This window comes from Tyto alba, unplaced genomic scaffold, assembly GCF_018691265.1.
Source record: "Tyto alba isolate M040663 unplaced genomic scaffold, T.alba_DEE_v4.0 Super-Scaffold_9, whole genome shotgun sequence".
Taxonomy (NCBI): Eukaryota; Metazoa; Chordata; class Aves; order Strigiformes; family Tytonidae; genus Tyto; species Tyto alba.
In genome coordinates, this window is record NW_024881330.1 from 30,248,801 (window position 1) to 30,256,407 (window position 7,607).

General features: G+C 44.6%; 1 protein-coding gene across 5 annotated transcripts in view; it reads right to left on the reverse strand.

Annotated features, from left to right (window-relative positions):
• RALYL (RALY RNA binding protein like) overlaps window positions 1-2,378 on the reverse strand; it is a 392,259-nt gene extending 389,881 nt beyond the window's left edge. For 3 of the 5 annotated variants that reach the window (XM_042785888.1, XM_042785887.1, XM_042785885.1), the window contains exons 1-2: window positions 2,159-2,245; window positions 1,093-1,179 (exon numbers count right to left, since the gene is read on the reverse strand). The gene's annotated coding sequence lies outside the window, so the exon portion shown is untranslated. Of the gene's footprint in view, window positions 1-1,092; window positions 1,180-2,158 lie in introns of all 5 variants that reach the window. The other 2 variants (XM_042785890.1, XM_042785889.1) reach the window with 1 other exon arrangement.
• Between the last annotated feature and the right edge of the window lie 5,229 nt (window positions 2,379-7,607).

The window sequence follows — 7,607 nt, forward strand, 5'->3', positions numbered from 1 at the left end:
TCCCTAAAAGCTGTTTCTATAAAATACATTAAGCAATCCCATCACTATAAAGTAAACAACAGAAAACACTGCAGATCCAAGCATTCAGCACTTCAACTTTAGCATAATATTGTACTATATGTCTTTCTGGGAAAAAAAAAAAAAAGAAAAAAAAAAAAAAACAAAAAAAAAAAAACAAGAAACCTGTTAACTGGAAAAATCTTTCCAAATTGTATTTTAGATAACCAATATCCTGTCCTTACATCAGGGGCAGCATCTGTTAAGCATTTAAGTGTGCTCAATGAAAAGTAACAGTTTCTTCTCCAATCCTGAACTCTCGGTGACCGTCACGGAAAGTAACAGTTTCCCATTCCCTGACAGCCAGTGGCATTAATAATCATCAAAAGCAAACGAAACACCTTCAAGCAAATATCTGCTTCTGATTAATCTCCATCCCAAAGAATCAAATTCATAAGACGCAACCTGCTGCCTTGTTTATGCCTTTTTAATATGAGGAGCAGAAGTTGGATATAAGGGGTTTGTTGCCCTTAGGGCTACGAAATATGCCTCATGTGGCAGTGAGCCAGCTCTCCGAGGGAGCCTCCTTCGCTCTTTCTCTCACAGCTATTTTCTAATGGATAATTTTTAAACAGACACACATAAACACACCAGTCATCACAATACAGGGACGGGGTTTTTGGTTTTGTCTAAAGTCCTGTGAGTATTTGTACTCATAACGAGGATCTCAAGGTTTCATCCAGTCTCCCTTTGGGGTTTAGGGTTTTTCTTAAAATGGGAAGGGTGTGGGGGGTGGTGGCGGTGGTCTGTTTCGTTGTTGTTTTTTTTTTTTTTTTTCTTTCCCCCAGCTGCCTTCCCCTCTATACAGTACAGCACATAAAACACCTCTCTTCAGCTTAACCGACCTAAGCTCAATTAGTGCAACATTTTGCACACATCCAAGCAATCACAAGGCAGAGATATTTAGTCCAGTCCTCATGTGTATTGCACAGAAACCTTTAGTTAGGGGTGGAAAGAGATTTCTTTAAAAAAAAAAAAAAAAATCTCACAATGTAATTTACACAGCGTGGAAACGCCTACAAGGAGATGAAGTACCTGCACTGGGGAGATGTTCAGTTGTTCACTTCATCTTCCGTTGACAAGGAAACCAAACCGCACTTCATTCTCCAGGAAAACCTTCCACTGCCATCATTTGAAAATGTATTTATTTGTATATATGTATATATCTATCATCATCATCATCATGATAATAATAACCATAAAATACTGCTGGCAAAAGAATAAAAAAGTCAAGGTGCAAAATGTGCAAAAGTAAGGATCATCTCTTTGGCTTTCTGTTTTGCTTTGTTATCTTTAAGGAGGAAAAAAAAAGTATTTAAAAATGATAACTGTAACATGCTGCAAGAAAAGTTTCACATTATAAACAGGCATCAAAAACTGAAAAAGAAGAAAAAAATAAAAAAAAACAAAAAACACACAAAAAAAACCCCAAACCCTGCTGATTGTACTGTGTCAAAAAAAAAAAAAAAAAGGAAACAATAACAAAAATAATAAAATTAACATCTTGCTCTGTGGCTTCCACCAGTATTGCAAGATTACAAACTCTGTGTAAACACTGCTGTGAAATGCATTTGCAATTCCCATCTCTTTACGAAAAAAAAAAAAACTTAAAAAACACCCAAAAATAAAAATAAAACAACACCAGAGAAAATCCTCTGCAAAAAGAGTTAGAAACATGCCTTTTCTCTTATCTTTAAAAAATAAGCATCATATTTCACATTGCTTTTCCTAGCCATAACAAAACCAGTTGCATATATAGATATATAGCTACTAAATGTATATCAGTTGTTGCTGGACTGGCAAGTCTGTATTATTAATATTATCATTTTTCATTCCCAGTGACTCCCGGCCCCAGCAGCACCTTTTGCTCACAGTTTAGTAACCATCGCATGCTAGGAAAAAAACTTGTCATCAGCAAAAGATCAAATCCATTTAAACAATAATCAAAGAGGAAGAAAAAAAAAAAAAAAAAAAAGAGAGAGAAGAAAAAAAATAACAAAAAAAATAACCAAAAAAAAAAAAAAAAAAAAAAAAACAAAAGGAAGAAAAAAAAAACAGGACAAAAAAAGGAGGACAAGAATGTCAGCGGAAAGGTACTCACCGAGCGGGAGTAAAAGGGAGGAATAAAAATGAGAGTTACTATAAAATACAGTATGGCGGTGGAAGAAGGAATGAGGCGCTTTTTTTTTTTCTCTCCTCTCTAGTCTCTGCCTCCGGCAACCGCCACGTGATCCGCAGCCGGGCGGACTCTCAGCCGGGAGGGCGCAGCGGCGGCGGCGCCGGGCGCGGACCCTGCGCGGACCCTGCGCGCAGCCAGCCCGCCCCGAGCCCGCCGCAGCCGCCCGGCTCCCGCCGCCGCCCTGCGCTCCGCACCCGCGGCGCGGCGGCCGCCCGGCCTCGGCAGGTGCGGCTCGCACACGCACACGCACACCCGCCCTCACTCACTCGCTCCCTCGCACCGAGGCGCGGCCACGCAGCCGGCTGCGCGGGCGAGGCGCGGAGGCGGGCGCGTCTTGCGCGGCAGCGCAACTTGCTCGCCGGCGCTGCGCGAAGTTGCCGCCCGGCGCCGCCCGCCCGCCTGTTGCCCAGCGGCCGCGGCGGCCCCCGCCGCTCGCCCCCGGGACTGGGAGGGAGCGGGGCCGGGGTTTGCCCGAGGTTTTTTTTTTTTTTTTTGGGGGGGGAAGGGGGGAAGCGCCGTGCCCCGAGGGCAGCCCCAGTCCAGCGCCGGGCTCCGCGGTGTCTGCGCTCGGGTTACCGCTCCTGGCGCTCCGGCGGGGGCGGGGGTGGGGGTCGGAGGCGTGCTGCTGCCCACGGGGGCACCGTGTGTGCGCTCACGCCGGGGGGTAGCCCCCGCCGCCCCGCTCGCCGTCTGCACGGGGGTGCTCGCCCCGATGCCCCCGCTTGTGCGCCGGGGTGCCCTTCCCGCACCTCCGGCTCAGCGTGCGTGCGTGGGGGGTCACCCCGGCACGCCGAAAAGGCACGGAGGGAGACACCCCCCTTCCCCCCCGCCCCGCGCCCTCCTGCTGCTCCGGCTCAGGGTTTGTGCTCCTGCAGCTGAGGGTGCGTGTGGGGAGGGGGGGGAGGGGGTGTCCATGGGGGTTCCCCTGCTGCCACTCGTGCTCCGGGTTTGTGCGCAGCGCGGAGCGTGTCCGTGCCGTGCGCTGGGGCTGCGGTTACCGTGCCACTCCGTCGCCTTCCGGAAAGCGTTTCACGCGTGGAGCTGGGGGGAGAGAGGGACAGGTACCAGCACTCCCATCTGTTATTTGCTTTTGTTTCTTGGCCTCTGCCCTGCTTCATGGCCGCTCCCTCCTCCCGTCCTTCCAGCGGCAGGGCTGTTGCTTCCCTCAACAAAGTTCCTGGCCGAGGTGGGAAGGAAACCTGTGTTTTTAGAGGGGGGGTGGGGGGTGGGTGGGGTGGGGTGGGGCGGAAGGGGGGGGCACTCACTGCGGGGGGCGCTCCCGAGAGCAGCCCGCAGTTGCAAGCAGCGTGGCGTGGGGCAGGGGGCTCGGCGGCAGGGTGACGCCTGTGGGCGCCCTCCCAGGGCACCGCGGGCAGCGGCCCGCAGCCTCCCCCATCGCGGTGGAAGTGTTCGGGGTTGGGCCCCAGAGCAGCACAGGAGCGGCCCTGAAGCAGCTCGGTGGCTGGCCGGGTGGCAGCTCTCTTCCCTTTTCTTTTACCAGACTCGAAACACGCTGGAGCAGGCTGTATGCTACTGTTGCTGAGAGTTTCCTCAAGATGCTTGCTTTTCCCTTTTTAGCTCTCCTCGCCTGTCTCCTTATTAACAAACACAGCAGTCGCAGAGAGCGGCGGCCGGGGTCGGGAGCAGCTTTGCTCGGGCTCCAGCCGAAGCAAGACCTGTGCACAGCACCGCCAGGCCCCAGCCCGTTGCCTCGGCTCTGCCGGCAAAGGTTGTGTCCCCACTTCACTGGCCCCCAAAATGTTCACAGCTAACAGTCTCTCCCCCAACTTAATTCCTGCTTCAGCAGTAGAAGGAAAAGCAGCAAGAGGCATCTGTATGAGATAAATTAACAGAGGACTGGAAGTGTGCATCCATAAACCAGGCGCTGTGATGGAAGGAGCGATCTAGGCAACAGCTCCTCTGTTCCCTCCTCCTCCCTTCTTTCTCACTCACTTTTTTTTTTTTTTTTTTTTTTTTAGAGCCCCTCTCTTTTCATCCGGGTCAGGAGGCACGAGATACAGTCAGGTTATTACTCTACAAAAATTACTCTGGCCAGTAAGAGGATGCCCTGCTATATAAAAGACTGGTGAGGGCACCAGCCTGCCTTCTTCACATCCTCACACAAAGCTTTTTCCCTTGCCCTGACCATTTCTTTCTTTCTTTCTTTCCTGTCCTGTATCTCTTCCCCAGTGTTTCCAGAACATGAAAAGAAATGCTCCCTTTCTTCTTTGCTCTCAACTTCTTTTATGAAGTATAAAAAGAACACTGGCCAAAGTTTAAAAATATATTTAAACAGTTATGTTTCGTTGCTTGCTTTTTATTTTGTTCTGGGCTTGTTCTGGCATTTCATAGCAGTCCTAGCTGTTGTCCTCGTGCTAAGTTTGGCTCTCAGGAGTAGAGCTGTACATCTGAGAAGGTTTAAAACAAGCATACAAATAAACACAAACGAAGTCATTAAATACACAAAATCTACAAGAAATTGTTTGGTGTGAAAACTAACAAAGGTAACCATACAGTGTTTTACATACATATGACAATGAACTCAATCATACTGTCATGACGATATCACAAACATGTCTTGAGATTTCAGGTGTGGGAGATGTATTTCCTTGGATCATGCACTCTGATTTTGAATAGCATTAGGTACTCTATGCAGAAATACTGTTCAATGGCTGAGGTGTTTTTAAAATTATATTTAACATCAAAAGATGTTTGCAGAATTGAGGCCTAAATAACAATCCTATTTTGTTGTTGCTTTTCAGTTTCCATTACTGTTCATGTAATTTTGAGCACATATGTCTTCCTGAAATAACAGCAACAAAAGATAAAGGATGGTGTTTTAATGATCCAAAGTGGTATAATAGATCAGACTTGTACATCTGCATCACCCTGATACATATCTAGGAAGCTGGATACATCCATTTGGGACAATAGATTTTATGTATTATTTTCGCAGTAGATTCCAAGAACTAGGAATAAGGTAATCATGCAAATATATATGTTTTCCTTTTCAATGTGGACATAACTACTTAAAGGTGCAGAACTTAGGGGTGGCTTTAAGTCCCAGGGGCAGTACAGTGAGCTGTTCATAACCAGGTTTAGAGACAGAGCTGAGGGAGGGATCCAGGCCCAGCAATTGTGACAAAATCACTTTCTGCTATAGTTAGCATTGTAAATATTGTGAAAATAAACTTGTTCCTAAAGGCTTAACCTTAGGTTTACCTAAGGAATCAAGAAAATATGCTTCTGTTACTTTTCTGCTTACAATCCATTAAGTAGTAAGCATTAGGGAGTAAAAAGCTGCAAGAAGTTTGGCAAGAATACGTGTTTGGAATAGGTTGCAAGCAAGAGCTTGGGAGAATGCTGTTCTCACAGAATCCCAGGAAGCCTTTATTCATCAGTGTCTACTTTCTGGCTACTCCTGCTGGATGTTTCCTCCAAGAGCAATTGTGCACGAAGATGAGGGAAAGTTCAGCATCTTGCACACATTATAGCTTGATTATGAGCAGTGCTCAACAAAGGATACAGTAAAAGAATTAAGTTGAAAAAGAAGGAAGAAGAGCATCTCTTAGGTAATTTCCAGGGCATAATGTGCAAGCCAATGCATGCAAATAAAGTCCCTCTTGGATTTTTTAGGCTTTCCATTTTTACTCTTGCAAGACAGCAGTTGAGCTCCATTGCAACATGACTAAGAGTTATCCTTAAAAGAATCCAAGAATTCTGGGCAGAAAGTGCATGAGCCAGCATTTCTGTGCTTCTGATTTGGCTACCAGCACAGAGGTGCTTCTAAGGTTCTCAAAACATTGTACTTTGCAGCCAGTGAAGTGGCTTATGCTGGGCTCGATATTCTTGTGAGTCATGCCATTCAATCTCAACATTTCCGCTCCCTTTCCTGCACCTCTGCAGTGCCACTCCCTTGCCCCCTCCCACCCCCTCGTAGGAGCAGAAATAAATTCATGCTAAGATTACCTCATTGCCTATAATCTGTTTTTCCTGATTGCATTTAAACATCCATGCTCTCAGCGCAGGGCTGCTGCTGTATATTATACACCTTGCTTCTGTAATTTTCTCCCCTTTTCACTGATGCTAATCTTGGAGAAACACACACTTTTTTTTCTTTTCTTTTTTCTTTTTTTATTTTTTCTTTTTTTTTTTTATTTTTTCTTTCTTTATTTTTTTTTCTTTTTTACATCACTTTCACTGCACTTACACTTTCCTAAAATAAAGGAGCTTCTCTTTGAAGGTAGTAAACAATTAGTTGGAGTCCAGCACTAACATACTGGCTTTGCACAGATCCATCATCATGACTCAGCAGCCTCCAAGCCTGAGCTCAAGTTGCAAACAGTTACTTGTGTTCCCTATTGAACCCGCAGAAGTCAGCTAAAACAATACCAGATGCAAAAATAGCAACAGTAATAATAACAATAATGATAAAACAATTAGTGGTCCTTTTTGCAGATACAGCTGCCTGACTCTTCTTTAATGGCTAATTTGTATGTAATCCCTTCAAGAACATCGAATCTAACTATAGGGTTATAATATTGTGGGGTATTTTGTTTGTATGTGTTGTTTGTATCTACCTTGACAACAGGAAAGAGAAAACTAGTTGCCTGGCAGTAAAAGCTAAATTAAATAATTACTTGAAGTTAGCCAAGCTATTGCATTGTAAACTGTTAAAGGAAGAGAAAACAGCATTTCTCAAACTTTCAAATTAATATAGTTAGCTATCATTTAAATCTGTTTATATCTTGGTTTTGTTTTGATTAAATTGCTATACCTTAGATAATATCAAACTGAACTACTTCAAATTTTTAAAATCAGCACCAGTCCATGTCAATAAATATGGGATATTACTTTAGACTGACACATATTTTTTAAAGGCTTTTCCTTCATCTGCTTTTCTCTGCATGTTATCATTGTTGTTCTTGCTTTTTTCTACAGAATCATTGTTAAATTTAACAAAATTCTGCACTTTTTCTCCTTCTCTTACAGCGCTTTTAAGACACTGTATTTATCTATATAGTGAAACTAACTTACTTCTATTACCAGCTTTTCAGCTGAAATTTCCAAGTGGCAGAACACAATGCAGGTAAAAAGTCCAGTAATAAATGACAGAAGAAATAAGAGCAAGGCAGCTCTGTTTAAAGGAGGGCAAATAAAGTACCCAAATGTTATACCCACTATGTAGGGGAATGGAATAAGAAGTAGGAAATCCTCAGCACTTTCATGGCACCCTTTTTACCTTCTTTTGTTAGATTAGAGGGGCTTTCAAGAGGAGGAGTTTTTAACTATTTGGTGCTTTGTACTCTGCAAAATTTGATCTTTCAACCCTTGTGTATGATGATTTTGAAACAATCATGATCAGTCCGCA